A 16,502-nucleotide genomic window follows, 5' to 3' on the forward strand; every position below is an offset into this window, starting at 1 on the left:
TCTATCAAAACTATGGCAAGTATGGAGTCAGGAAAGCTCATTTAATATCAACATTCTGTACTGAACATGGCTTCCGTGTAACAAGTTGATGTCTACTACCCGTTGGAGGATTTGTTCATCGAGGAAGTGGCATTCTACCTCAGCATGTGGCGCCACGGTGGCGTGTGCGTACGCCGGGGCAACTGGGTGTTGCCACAGCGAGATATCTACGGCACAATGCGACAGTGTCAGCCCAGCAACTGGACTGATAGCAGCTCCGAACAGTATGTCGGGCGTTCAGACGTCCAGCGCTGAATCTAGGACCCTCGGAGCCACTAGCAGCGTCAAACGATGGCAGCTTGGAGATGGCCTCCCCTTTGCAGTACCGACGTTAAAGCCGGAACCAATAGATGTAGCTGGCGGTTCATAGACCAGCGACTTCGTCTAGATGACGCTGCTTGGTGAGGCTGAAGCTGCTCGGCCCGACATTGGACCATGGGCGGGCGTCGAAACTGTTTCGCCGTCGACTGTAGTTGGTAAGTCCAGGAAAAAGTGCTGCTCATGACTGAATGAGAAAAATTTATTAATACCACATATTCTCAAAACTAAAAAAAATCAGTATACTTTTAGATCACTCCAGTACTGTGAAATGAGTGAGAAATTAAGACGAAATTCGGCTCATATCCAAAGGCCACTCAAGGAAAGACCGATACTGATCCTCGTATGTTTCGACAAAGACGTTACCTTGAATTTATGGATAGATAATTGCACTTGAAAATTCATGTGAAATGCAATTCGCCAATGGAACGCAAGCAAGCAAGTTGTAGTGTAGCAATACTCATCTCAAATCATTCACAAGCCAATATATGTGGGCTTTATAAAATCGTCAGCGAGCAGTGAGATGTAAACGACAGCTCTACGGCTCGAAGTTTAGGAACGAAGTGTCCAGTAAACTGACTACCCAAGTTGCATTACCGAAACTCGGCGTCTAGCTACATGATTTATTGACTAGGCTATGCGCTCCTAGTATTACTTCATATCTGCGATATAACCAAATTGATACAGTGTTACTTGACAGAATAGGAGCAGATAGTTTATGACAGATGCAAGCGAGTCGAAACTCTCTTATAGATATACAGGTTGATTATAATTAAAGTTTAACTTAAACCGCTGTAGATGTAACACCACTGGTCAGAATACCGTCACGTTACAGGGGAATGTTATCGGAGAACGAAAAAACGTATGGCAGAAGAAAAATAAATAGTTACAAAATGTAGCAAAAGATGGCGCCATAAGTATCAAAAATGGCTCTGAGCACTATACGACTTAACTTCTGAGGTCATCAGTCGCCTAGAACGTAGAACTAATTAAACCTAACTAACCTAAGGACATCACACACATCCATGCCCGAGGCAGGATTCGAACCTGCGACCGTAGCGGTCGCTCGGTTCCAGACTGTAGCGCCTAGTACTGCACGGCCACTCCGGCCGGCCCGTAAGCATGATAATTTAATAGTGGTCGACGACAAATGTCAAATGAATCATACAGCAATGCCTAAGGTGTACGTTTGACGTTATATAGACTGTACTGTTAAGTGTGCATGGGCATACATCTGTGATACTGTTAGTTACGTAAGCCCATCCATCACGGCAAGGTCATATCACATCGGATGGTAAAAATACGTTTTTAATTGCCCTGAGAACCAAAACCGAATAAAAAGCATCGCTAACCTCGGATTTTAATTGTCCTGAGGCCGAAAACCGCTTAAAAAGCATCAGTCAAAATCAAATCGGATTATTAATTTCCGTGTGACTGGCGCAAGAAGTTCACAACTGAACGAAGTGTTTCCGGGTTCACGTTCACAATGTGTTGCTCAATGTGTGCCTTCCATGCAGCTAAGTTTGAATCGGAACTCTGAACACAACATCTTTCAGATAGTCCCACAACCAGAAGTCAAACGGATTAAGATCAGGTGATCGGGACGACCAGGCTGTAGGGAAATGGCGGCTGACAATTCTAGCATTTCCGAAGTGGCGGTTCAGCAGGAGCTTAACTGGATTTGCAATTTGCAGAGGTGCGCCATCTTGCATAAAAATGATCCCATGCACACATCCACGCTGTAGGAGAGCTGGAACCACGTGGCTGCTCAAAAGACACTCATAGCGCTTACCAGTGGCGGTACAGATAATAGAACCAGAAGCAACGATCTCTTCGAAAAAATATGGCCCCATGATAAAGGGTGCCGTAAACCCGCACCACACAATGACCTTTTTAGGATGAAGTGGTACTTTTTGATTTGCGTGTGGATTTTCCGTTGCCCATATACGACAATACTGTGAATTGATATATCATGTCAGATGGAAGTGGGCTTCGTCTGTCCACAAAATCTTCCACCACCAATCATTGTCCACTTCCACGCGAGCAAGAAATTCTAAAGCAAAGGTCTCTCTTGCTGTCAGGTCAACTCGTGCAGATGGGTAATTTTGAATGGATAGCAAAGAAAAATGTTTCGTAGGATTTTATGCACCGTGCTTACGGGTATGTCCAGTGTTCGGGAAATTCTCCGTGCACTACACGTTTGCACGCCACCACTCGTCTCCTCCTGAGGTGCTGTAGCCATTCCTCCGCCGAGGTCGAATCAGTTCTTTTCCTCTCTCTACCAGGTTGCACACCTAAAGAATCTGTCTTTTTTCGAATTCCCAAATCACTTTCTCCAGGCTCACGGCAGTCGTCGAATCAATACCTTTTTTCAAACCCTTCAGTGTCCGGAACTTACGCTGAGCGACGTGTGCACAGTCATCATTCTTGTAATGTCCGCCTGCTTTGCTGGGTGGTAATGTGCTCACCTCCCACGCACACTGGCCCGGGTTCGATTCCCGGCTGGGTTGGCGATTTGTCTCCGCTCGGGGACTGGGTGTTGTGTTGTACTCAACACGCTTTCATCCTCATAACCGGAGCGCAAGTCGCCCAGTGTGGCGTCGATTGAAATAAGACTTTCACTTGGCGGCCGGACGTCACCGGATGGGACCTCCCGGCCAACGATGTCACACGCTCATTATATTTCCATTATTGTAATACAGCTTCACAAGCTGAGCGCGACCCTGCATGGAGACAGTTATGTTGAACGTCGCAGACGCGATAGGAGGAAAAGCCGTGTACCCGGCGCGTTAATACCAACTTCAGTAGGTCGTGCGCATGACAGGTGTTTTCATTTACGAGTTCTGACATACACAGCGCCATCTATCGATCAATTTTCAAACTATTTTTTTTTCTTCTGCCATACGTTTTCCCCCTTCTCTGATAATATTCAGTTGCAATTTGACGTCATTCAGACCAGTGGTGTTATTTCTACAGTGTTTTGAAATCTTAACTTTAATCATAATTACCCTGACACGTTATGAAAGCCGTTTGTGACAGACGGCTTGTTCAACTTAACGCATCTCCAGGCCGTTAGTCACCTCATACGCCACTTTTTCCGTAAATATCTCGTGCATGATATCAAGACGCTCCCTTTGAAAACGACACGGCCAACTGCTATTTACTTTCCAACGGAGATTTTCGTCAGAATATTTCTTCCTTTTTCGTGCCACAACATCTGTGTCGCATCAGACTGTATATTGCGTGAAAGAGCCGTAACGAGGAACGTGGTATTCCCTTTGATAATGCCTGCACCTCTTCCATCGTCAAAAGCAAGCTGAAATTCTGACAGTCACTCCTGTGTACCTCACCGTAATAGGAGTAATACGTAAATTTCTTAGTCGCATAAGAATTCACGCTCCGGTTGTCGATCACCTGGTTTCCACAAAGAGAATTATATTGCATAACCACATTTCAAATGCCAGAATTAAATTTCTTCTGATTTACCTTCACTTGTTGGTTTGGAAAATGTGACTTTGTTAGTGTATAACGTAAGTATCACAATACTATAAAATGGTTAAAACTACCGAGTGAAAAGAAGCACTGCTGTAACGAACCAATGAGCCGCTAACATTTGAGTATCAGTTCCTGCTTGCATCTCACTGAACACTAACCACCAATGTCTTTTTTGGAGCCTAGCTTTGGTTCTAAATCAGAGGTAAGACTGCGACCCATCAGAGAACAAATAGAGATATATAAGAGCAGTCAGCTTGAAGCTGCCATACATATCGAATTACAGTTACGTGTATATGCGACATACGTTTTCAGTAAGCATTCGTAAGATTTAAAGGCTTTTAATATCGTATCTGTGTTTCCTGCTCTCAAGCCCATATTGTCGCTTAATCCTTCATTATATTCGTTCCCACACAATCGGTGACTATTAGATTTTCTTCTCCCTTTATACAGGGTGGTCCATTAATCGTGACCGGGCCAAATATCTCACGAAATAAGCGTCAAACGAAAAACCTACAACGAACGAAACTTGTCTAGCTTGAAGGGACAAACCAGATTGCGCTATGGTTGGCCCGCTAGATGGCGCTGCCATAGATCAAACGGATATCAACTGCATTTTTAAAAAATGTGAACCCCCATATTTTATTACATATTCGTGTAGTACGTAAAGAAATATGAATGTTTTAGTTGGACCACTTTTTTCACTTTGTGACAGATGGTGCTGCAATAGTCACAAACATATGGCTCACAATTTTAGACGAACAGTTGGAAACAGATAGGTTTCTTAAATTAAAATACAGAACGTAGATACGTTTGAAAATTTTATTTCGGTTGTTCCATTGTGATACATGTACCTTTGTGAACTTACCACTTCTGAGAACGCATGCTGTTACAGCGTGATAACCTGTAAATACCACAGTAATGCAATAAGTGCTCAAAATGATGCCCGTCAATCTCAATGGATTTGGAAATACGTGTAACGACATTCCTCTCAACAGCGAGTAGTTCACCTTCCATAATGTGCGCACATGCATTGACAATGCGCTGGCGCATGTTGTCAGGCGTTGTCGGTGGATCACGACAGAAAATATCGTTCAACTTTCCCCACAGAAAGAAATCTGGGGACGTCAGATCGGGTGAATGTGCGGGCCATGGTATGGTGCTTCGACGACCAATCATATGTTTCAAATGGCTCTGAGCACTATGGGACTTAACATCTGTGGTCATCAGTCCCCTAGAACTTAGAACTACTTAAACCTAACTAACCTGAGGACATCACACACATCCATGCCCGAGGCAGGATTCGAACCTTCGACCGTAGCAGTCGTACGGTTTCGGACTGAGCGCCTAGAACCGCTAGACCACCGCGGCCGGCGACGACCAATCCACCTGTCATGAAATATGCTATTCAATACCGCTTCAACCGCACGCGAGCTATTTGCCGGACATCCATCATGTTGGAAGTACATCGCCATCCTATCATGCAGTGAAACATCTTGTAGCAACATCGCTAGAACATTACGTAGGAAAGGAGCATACATTGCACCATTTAGATTGCCATAGATAAAATGGCCAATTACGTATCCTTCTTCCCATAAAACCGCACCATACATTAACCCGCCAAGGTCGCCGATGTTCCACTTGTCGCAGTCATCGTGGATTTTCCGTTGCCTAATAGTGCATATTATGCCGGTTTACGTTACCGCTAATGGTGAATGACACTTCGTCGCTAAATAGAACTCGTGCAAAAAATCTGTCGTCGTCCCGTAATTTCTCTTGTGCCCAGTGGAAGAACTGTACACGACGTTCAAAGTCGTCGCCATGCAATTCCTGGTGCATAGAAATATGGTAGGGTGCAATCGATGTTGATGTAACATTCTCAACACCGACGTTTTTAAGATTCCCGATTCCCGCGCAATTTGTCTGCTACTGATTTGCAGATTAGCCGCAACAGCAGCTAAAACACCTACTCGGGAATAGTCATTTGTTGCAGGTCGTGGTTGACGTTTCACATGTGGCTGAAAACTTCCCGTTTCCTTAAATAAAGTAACTACCCCGGTGCCGGCCGCGGTGGTCTAGCGGTTCTAGGCGCTCAGTCCGGAACCGCGGGACTGCTACGGTCGCAGGTTCGAATCCTGCCTCGGGCATGGATGTGTGTGATGTCCTTAGGTTAGTTAGGTTCAAGTAGTTCTAAGTTCTAGGGGACTGATGACCACAGATGTTAAGTCCCATAGTTCTCAGAGCCAGCCATAACTATCCGGCGAACTGTCCGGACACTTAGATGATGTCGTCCAGGATACCGAGCAGCATACATAGCACACGCCCGTTGGGCATTTTGATCACAATAGTCATACATCAACACCATATCGACTTTTTCCGCAATTGGTAAACGGTCCATTTTAACAGGTGTGATGTATCATGAAGCAAATACCATCCGCACTGGCGGAATGTTACGTGGTACCACGTACTTATACGTTTGGGCTATTACAGCGCTATCTATCACAAAGCGAAAAAAGTGGTCCAACTAAAACATTCATATTTCTTTACGTACTACAAGAATATACACTCCTGGAAATTGAAATAAGAACACCGTGAATTCATTGTCCCATGAAGGGGAAACTTTATTGACACATTCCTGGGGTCAGATACATCACATGATCACACTGACAGAACCACAGACACATAGACACAGGCAACAGAGCATGCACAATGTCGGCACTAGTACAGTGTATATCCACCTTTCGCAGCAATGCAGGCTGCTATTCTCCCATGGAGACGATCGTAGAGATGCTGGATGTAGTCCTGTGGAACGGCTTGCCATGCCATTTCCACCTGGCGCCTCAGTTGGACCAGCGTTCGTGCTGGACGTGCAGACCGCGTGAGACGACGCTTCATCCAGTCCCAAACATGCTCAATGGGGGACAGATCCGGAGATCTTGCTGGCCAGGGTACTTGACTTACACCTTCTAGAGCACGTTGGGTGGCACGGGATACATGCGGACGTGCATTGTCCTGTTGGAACAGCAAGTTCCCTTGCCGGTCTAGGAATGGTAGAACGATGGGTTCGATGACGGTTTGGATGTACCGTACACTATTCAGTGTCCCCTCGACGATCACCAGTGGTGTACGGCCAGTGTAGGAGATCGCTCCCCACACCATGATGCCGGGTGTTGGCCCTGTGTGCCTCGGTCGTATGCAGTCCTGATTGTGGCGCTCACCTGCACGGCACCAAACACGCATACGACCATCATCGGCACCAAGGCAGAAGCGACTCTCATCGCTGAAGACGACACGTCTCCATTCGTCCCTCCATTCACGCCTGTCGCGACACCACTGGAGGCGGGCTGCACGATGTTGGGGCGTGAGCGGAAGACGGCCTAACGGTGTGCGGGACCGTAGCCCAGCTTCATGGAGACAGTTGCGAATGGTCCTCGCCGATACCCCAGGAGCAACAGTGTCCCTAATTTGCTGGGAAGTGGCGGTGCGGTCCCCTACGGCACTGCGTAGGATCCTACGGTCTTGGCGTGCATCCGTGCGTCGCTGCGGTCCGGTCCCAGGTCGATGGGCACGTGCACCTCCCGCCGACCACTGGCGACAACATCGATGTACTGTGGAGACCTCACGCCCCACGTGTTGAGCAATTCGGCGGTACGTCCACCCGGCCTCCCGCATGCCCACTATACGCCCTCGCTCAAAGTCCGTCAACTGCACATACGGTTCACGTCCACGCTGTCGCGGCATGCTACCAGTGTTAAAGACTGCGATGGAGCTCCGTATGCCACGGCAAACTGGCTGACACTGACGGCGGCGGTGCACAAATGCTGCGCAGCTAACGCCATTCGACGGCCAACACCGCGGTTCCTGGTGTGTCCGCTGTGCCGTGCATGTGATCATTGCTTGTACAGCCCTCTCGCAGTGTCCGGAGCAAGTATGGTGGGTCTGACACACCGGTGTCAATGTGTTCTTTTTTCCATTTCCAGGAGTGTATAATAAGAAAAAGGGGATCTTATTTTATAAAAGGCAGTTGATATCCGTTTGACCAATGGCAGCGCCATCTAGCGGGCCAACCATAGCGGCGTCTGGTTTCCCTTTTCAAGCTAGACGAGTTTCGTTCTTTGTAGCTTTTTCGCTTGACGCGTATTTCGCGAGACATTTGGCACGGTCAGTATCAATGGACCACCCCTTTTGCTGAATTAGCCATTCAACATTCTCAGTGTTTGTGACGAGGCATGTGATTTCAAACCAAGATGATGTATTTTGTACTAAGTATATGAATATTTTGTACCCGCTAAAGAGAGTATAAAAGTTCACAGTATTGCTATCATGTGGGTTTAGTTGTACCCGTGGTGTGGGGATTGTAACTGATTAATAATCAAACCGTTCTCGGTCCCGGCTTCTAACCTAGTTACTGTTTAAATTTTGAATAAAATTCACCATCGATGGCAGCAAAAGAAGTCATCCTCGTTCTGCGAGCGGCCTTGTCAAAGACGCGGAGGAGCGGAAAAATGTTCAGGGCACGCTCTTGCTCGTGGGGTAGGTACTTAACCTAAAATGCGGAAGAATCAGCAATGATCAATGTCCTGAAGATCAGAAGGCAACGGAAGGATTTCATGAAAGATAAGTAAAGTGTATCCACAAGAGATGTGGCCTCAAATTGAAAACGTATAATAATGATCGCTGCATCGTAAGATTCCGTATTAGTCATCTGTTCGGACCTCTGGGAGGTAACCATGAAAAAAAGATGCAAAGGTTTTATCTAGATGTAGCGGAGGTCAGTAAAGTGATATGGTAAGAAAAGAAAAAAGGACTTCTCGTCAAACGAATATAGGGTAACATCAACAGCAGCAGAAAATGGTATGACGCTAGTAGGTTTCGTTATTAAGAGGAAAGTAGGGGAGAGAGTGAGTTCCTTTGAACAGTTCGATGATATGTCTGTTTGCATTAGATTCGACAGCAAAAGAACGCCAAGAACGATAGTTCACATGTGAATGCCAACGTCGCATATAACATATTATTAATCAATGTTACAATCCACACACCACGGGTACAACTAGACCCACGTTTTGCGGGTACAAAATATTCACATACTTAGTACAAAATACATCTTGGTTTGAAATCACATGTTTCGTCATAAACAATGAGGATGTTGAATGGGTAATTCAGTATATAAAGGGAGAAGAAAATCTAATGGTCACCGGATACCGGAACGCGGTTGCAGGGGAAAGAAATAGTGAAGGGTTTAGTGACAATATGGGCTTGAGAGCAGGAAACACAGATACGACAAAAGCTGAGTTCTGCAATAAATTTCAAATGTTATTATCGAATACTCTGCTCAAGAATCACAACCGGAACAGAAATACTTGGAAAAGACCTGGAAGGACGGGAAGGTTCCAGGTGGATTACGTCTTGTTCAGAGAGAGATTCCAAAATCACTTACTGGATTGTAAGTTGTTCCCAGGTGCAGATATTGAATTTTATCACAATTTAGTAATATTGAAGAGCATACGGAAGTTTAAGAGAATCTCCCGAAGGAATCAAAATGGAAGAAACTGGGCTACTGAAGTACTGAGGAATGATTAGAAGCGTTTGAACCTCGCCAAGGAAGTGGATATTGCGATAAGGAGCAAAAAAATGGTTCAAATGGCTCTGAGCACTATGGGACGTAACTTCTGTGGTCATCAGTCCCCTAGAACTTAGAACTACTTAAACCTAACTAACCTAAGGACACCACACACATCCATGCCCGAGACAGGATTCGAACCTGCGACCGGAGAGGTCGCGCGGTTCCAGACTGCAGCGCCTAGAACCGCTCGGCCACTCCGGCCGGCGATAATGAGCACCAGAGTAGGGAATTCAGTTGAAGAATATTGGATACCAATAGAAAGAGCTGTCATTGTTGCTAGACATACAAACATAGGTACAAGGTAAGTAACTGCGAAAGAGCCTTGGGCAAGAGATGAAATACTTCACTTGAACAACGAAAGAAGGAAATGCAAATATGTGCAGGGAAAGTCAGGAATACGGCAATACCACTCACTTAGGAAATAAATAAATAGGAAGTGCAGGACAGCCAAGGCAGAACAGGCTACAGGAAAGATGGGATGAAACCAAGAGAGGAATGATCGGCGGGAAGACTTACACAGCATACGGAAAAGTCGAAACAATCTTCGCTGAAATTGGAAACAAGTGTGGTAACATCAAGACTGCAACGGGAATACCACTATTAAAAGCATAGGAAAGGCAGAAAGAATACACTGAAAGATTTTATGAGGAGGAGGGCTTAAGTGATGACTTGATAGAAGAAGAAAGTGCAATGAGTATGGATAACTTAGAGGATCCAGTATTCGACTTAGAATTTGAAATAGGTCTGGAGAACTTGAGATCAGTTATACCAGAAGAAAAGAATCTATCACAATTTAGAAAATCGTTTGGGGAAGTGTCAACCAAAGGACTGTTCACGTTGATGTGTAGAATCTATAGCGGTGTGGTATTGGACTTTCGGAAAAATACCATCCATACAATTCCGAAGATAGCAGGGACAGATGAGTGCCAAAACTTATCGCACCATCAGCTTAGCTACCCATCCTTCAGCAGCTTACTGAAAAGGATAATGTACAAAAGAATGGGAAACAAATTGAGGATCATTTATATGACGATCAGTATTGAACGATCCCTCTTAGTATATAATATAATAATATCCCTGTCTTTAGTATTATATAGAATTATAAAAATCTTTAAACCTAAAAGCTTCAGCTTAGTAAGATAACAATAAATCACACGGATAAAAGGCACTTTAGCAACAGGAGGACAATTGCGTTCAAAATGTGGAGTACTTGGACCATAACTCAGGGCCCATAAACACATATACGCATTATAACTAATGCTGGATTACAAAAATGATCAAGCAACGTTCAAACAAATGACAAAACTAAATTCTGATCCATTTTGTTTACAGGAAAAAGGGCGGGACCAGCCCCCACGCGATCATACCAAAGAATTTGATTAAACAGTGTGCCTCTAAGTTTAGTGTCATTTTAAGTTATTTGTGTAACTATTATTGTCAGCGGAACATTTCCTGCATAAAAAACGTGATAAAGGAATACCGTCAGATGTCCTTCCAATTTAACTTTTGCAAGCACTTTCAAATTTAGAAAAGATGACGTATAGTCTTCCTCTTAACAATCTGGCCACAAATAAAATATTATCCAATTCACAATTCGGATTTGTAAATGGTTCCGATATTGAGAAGGCTTCATACACATACAGTGAGTATGTACATAATTCATTACACAATAAATAACAGGCTACTGGCATATCCCGTGACCTGTCAAGGGCATTTAACTGTTTAAATCACAATATCCTTTTAAGCAATTTAGAACATTACGGTTTAACAGGAAATGCTGAAAAATTGTTCAAATACTATATCTCTGACAGAACAAGGGAGTCAATAGGAATGAGAAGTGTTTAAGCTATCGGGCATCGCCAAATGGGAACCAATAACATATGGTGTCCCCCAGTATTCGATCTCACATGCCTTACTTTTTCTTGTGTATTTCAAAGACCTTTCATAGGTAACACTACCAGGTGCCAAATTTGTTTTGTTTGCGAATGATACAAACATTGCAATAAATACTACATTAAGTGCAGCCATAAAAAAGACGGCTAGTGAAATTTTCGTGGACAATAATAAATGGTTCCTAGCCACTTCTCTGCTATTAAACTTTGAAGAAATATACCATACGCAGCTCAGAAATTGTAAAAATTTTCCTGCCAGTATATACCTAAAATATGACAAGCAGACAGAAGAAGTTGAAAGTGTTAAATTCTTGGGATTATATACTGATAATAAATTTAACCGGGAGGAGCGTACCACAATCTCTATTTGATATGCGTATGTTGTCGGACATAGGTGACATAAAAATAAAAAAAGCTAGCCTACTGCATTTACTTTCATTCCAGAATTTGATAGGGGATTATTATCAGGGGTAACTCATCGAGCGAAGCTAAAGTTTTCGGACCAAAAAAAAGCGCAATACGAATTAATCATGGTGTGAACTCAAGAAATTCCAGCAGATGGCCGTATAATGAAATGGGGATACCAAATACATTTATTCCTTAATGAAATTTATCATTGAAAATATATCTTCTTTTAAAACTAACAGCTCAGTTTATGGAATGAGTAGTAGAAATAAGAATAACTTTCACAAATATTTAAAGTCACTTAATTTGATTCAGAAAGGGGTGCACTATTCAGCAGTATACATTTCCAATAACATGGCAGCAGCATTAAAAAGTTTAACTAACCATAAAGTTCAGTTTGAGAAGAGTCTAAAGGATTTATTGCTGTCGAAATCCTTCTACTCCAATGATGAATTTCGATTTTTATTTAATGATGTGTGGCTACGCTAGCCTAAGAATTATCACATGCACCTAACTATACAGAACAATTAGTATTTGGTTATGAGTTTTATATCATTTTAAATGTGAATAGGCTTAGGTTTGTTTGTTACTGATTCCACATCTACAAGGGCACTTTCATTTGGTTTATTTCGGACCTGTTAGAGGTATATTAGCATATCTATTCTTATTTTGTAAATAATGATTGTGTATTCTTGTTTTGGTTCAAATGGCTCTGAGCACTATGGGACTTAACATCTGTGGTCATAAGTCCCCTAGAACTTAGAACTACTTAAACCTAACTAACCTAAGGACATCACACACATCCATGCCCGAGGCAGGATTCGAACCTGCGACCGTAGCAGTCGCGCGGCTCCGGACTGAGCGCCTAGAACCGCTAGACCACCGCGGCCGGCATTCTTGTTTTCTTAGACGTTCCGCATCCCAGAGGATCTCCTCACTATGGATAACTTGACATGAAGAGTACATCTAATCTAATGTAATCTAAACATAACAGCAACAGAAGCCACCCCCAGACACGTAACATAAAATAGTTTTGTAGAACAGTTTGTGTTATAAAACAGAGGACACAGCTTATCACTCCACTGTACAATAACTTTCCTTTAAAGCTCTTAAATAAAACCCACATTAGTGCTCAAGCCAGCCTTATTAATTAAAACAAAATTCACTTGCAAATAAGTACCGGATGGAAGCCATAAGAGAGACCTTAAATAATTTAAAAGAATTTAAAAGTATACAAGAAATATAACAGCAACCTTGTTTAAACGTTTACAGGGACGACCATGCAATAAAAACCAAGCTACGCACGAACACAATATGTTTTGAACCTGATGTCAGAAGTGAAAATCTGTTTCACCAACTATAGCATAAAAAAGGAATACAAAGAATTAATGAAATAGTTATTAAAGGAGAAAAACCTTTAAACATACGTAATCATGCTACACCTGAAACAGATTTCTCATTTTCAAAGAAAGGAAAAAAAGAAAGAACGCCAAAAGGGGTGCCTCAGAAATATTCCTGGAACGGGCAAATTTCACACTGTTTACCATGTATAATCGAATCGCGAAATGTAACCAACGATTCCAGTAGATAAGTCCTTTACCCAACACAAAGCCATGGTGAAACCAAAACAAAGGAGTAGCCTCCGCTGTGCAGGATCTACCTTAAGGCTGTTAAGGTTTGTACAGAACAGGACGATGACAAGGCCGAGCTAACTCGGCGGAAAAGACTGCTTACCTCCTCACAGCGTCACGAGTTCAGACACAAACTGTAAGCCGGCAGGTGAACACGCTTCTTACTATAAAGATGACAGTGCAAGTCAGCGCAACTTTATTGTCGTCAAAGATAATATATATCAGCCCTCTTGGAGTTGCCCACAGGACGTCTTGGCCATCAATGGGCAGTCTGTCAACAGAGTTCTTCGGCCTCACTTGCCCGTCCGAAAACTGAGTGCCACGAGGCGATCCACGTCTGATGTCTTAAAGCCCGCGAGTGCTATCCCCGCCACCTAATGGCGAGACAGGCCTTGCGCACAAGCAGTAAAATCTCTGCAACCGACATCGAGCGTCTTAAGTATGGCCTTAGGAAAAGTAAAGGCACCAGAGAAGCACTTCTGACGTTCGCTTGGTAATGGAAGCAAAGCTACAGAAAAATCAAAAATCTCACATAGGATTCCTAGACCTAGAAAAAGAGTTACAGGGTGTAAATTGGTGCAAGATGTTCGAAATTCTGACAAAAATAGGAGTAAAATATAGGAAAAGACGGGCAATAAACAATATGTACAAGAATCAAGGGGCAACAGTAAGATCGGAAAGCGAAGAACGAATTGATCAGATTTAAAAGGCCTTAAGATTTTGCTCCAAAATAGACACATCGAAAAATCAATGACCGATCTAAAAGAAGGGCCCAAGGGAGGGATTAACATTTAAGATTAAAGGAGGTCAATAACAAGTTCCGCTTATGCATAATTATCCTCAGTGAGGACCTGTTGAATGGAATGACCAGTGTAATGAGTATAGAATATGGGTTGAGAGTAATCCGGAAAAGGACAAAGGTATTGAAATGCAGCAGAAATGAGCATAGTGAGAAAGGCAGTATCGAAATTGATCACGAAATAGATGAAGTTAAGGAATTCTGCTACCTTAGAAGCAAAATTGCCCAAGATGGACTAAGTAAGGAGGATATAAAAAGCAAAGGCAAAGACGGCATTCTTCGCCAAGACAATTCTAGTTTGAAATTTCTATTTTGAGAAATGAGAAGGAGCGATCTGTTTTACTTGGTAAATATTTTTCTGTAACCAAGACCGCATAAATTCTTACTTCCGACAATCGGTTTCGACAAGCTTTGCTGCCATTTTTTGGACTTGAGAAATGTTTGTTACAAAGTGCGTTCACTGTGAGTTGGAACCACATGTCAGATTATCATATCAGTGTATAAAACGTAGCATGTTTCATACGTTGAAGAACAAACTTAGACAGCATATACAGGGTGAAAATTACTGAACTATATGAAAGAAACCTAAATTAGTTACACACTACGGCTATCACATACTTTATTCAACATGTAAACTTCAATCAAGGTACTCGGATTTAGGTTATGACATGTTCGATATCCCTGCCATCTTTGGCGATGATGTGGGGCAGACGAATAGTGAAATTCTGCATGCTCCGCTGAAGGATCGGAACATCGATGCTGTCGATGACCTGAATGGCTGTTTTCAGCTCATCAATGGCTTTGGGATTATTGCTGTACACCTTGTCTTTAATATAGCCCCACAAAAAGGAATCGCATGTGTTCAGATACGGAGAATATGGGCCAATCGAGGCCCATGCCAGTGGTTTCTGAGTACCCCAGAGCCAGAGTGAGGTCCCCAAAGTGCTCCTCCAGGACATCTAACACTTTTCTGCTTCGATAGTGTCGAGCTCCGTTTTGCATGAACCACTTGGGGATAAAATCATCTTCTAAAACTTTCAAATACCGTTCGGTAGTCATCATACCACCAAGGAATATCGTATCGATTATTCCCTGACTGGGCATTGCACACCACACAGTCACCCGTTGAGGGTTAAGAGACTTCTCGATGGCGAAATGCGGATTCCCAGTCCCCCAAATGCGCCAGATTTCCTTATTGACGAACCCATCGAAATAAAAGTGGACTCAGTCAACCAAACTATGCATGAGCTTACTAATTCCCATTATGCCCCGCGGCCACCCGAGCAGTTTGAACGTCCTAACGCAAACCTATAAGAACTTATGACGATTTTATTTCAGATTGTTCAATAATTGTCTTCCTGTATGATACAACGCCTTATATGCCGTCTAAAGTGGTCAGTCAATAAATGGAACACGTCAAGCTAACGTAAACAGATTTGCTGCTGTACATTTTACTCTTTATTGTGTTTTTTAAGACTTAACAGTCATCTGTGAGCTCTATATTTACGAACATGGCTATGTGCTGCATGAGCGTTTTGATTTTAAACGTTTGATATCTGTCAAAACTTTGTTGTACTGCATTTTACCCACTAACATGACAACTTGGTAGGTGGTTTCAACTCACAATGAGAATTACTGTTACTAACATTTATGAAGACCAGAAGGCGATAGCAAAGCCTGTCGAAACCGCCTGTTGAAAATAAATAAGTAATTATGCTATCTTGGCTATAGAATTTTTTTTAGCAAATCTAGTATTATTGAAAACATAAGCCATAATCTGAAGAAGAAAGTTCTAAGAATGTGAGTCTGGAGCACAGCACTATATGGTGAACCATAGATAGTGGGAAAACCGGAACAGACGAGAATCGTCGATTAATAAGGTAAGGAATGAGATGGTTCTCCGCAGAATGTGCGAAGAGAGGATCATATATGGGGTAGACAATGAGTTGGTGCGACCCCTTCTACGTCTTCGGCAGCAGACACGATGACGCACGGTTGCGGCCTCTGGCAGTAACGCCGCAGTAACGTGGCCTGCCATGGACGCCGGATGAGGTGGCCGTCCATAACTTATTCACCTCTCACAGGACCGCAGGAACTTTGCACCACCTTCGGAGACGTCAGGCACTTAGGCTCCAAGTTCAGAGACTCCCTAGCCCTTCTGGCATCCACTAACAGCGGTACAGCTTGAGCAAACTATCTAGGAAAGTGATGTGATATAACACGACTGTGCGACAGCTATTTAGTCTTTACTCCGCAGTTATTGTATTGTGTGGTTTGTGTGGTTTGAGAATTCACTGAAATAT

Source organism: Schistocerca cancellata, chromosome 2 (genome assembly GCF_023864275.1).
Source record: "Schistocerca cancellata isolate TAMUIC-IGC-003103 chromosome 2, iqSchCanc2.1, whole genome shotgun sequence".
Classification (NCBI taxonomy): domain Eukaryota; kingdom Metazoa; phylum Arthropoda; class Insecta; order Orthoptera; family Acrididae; genus Schistocerca; species Schistocerca cancellata.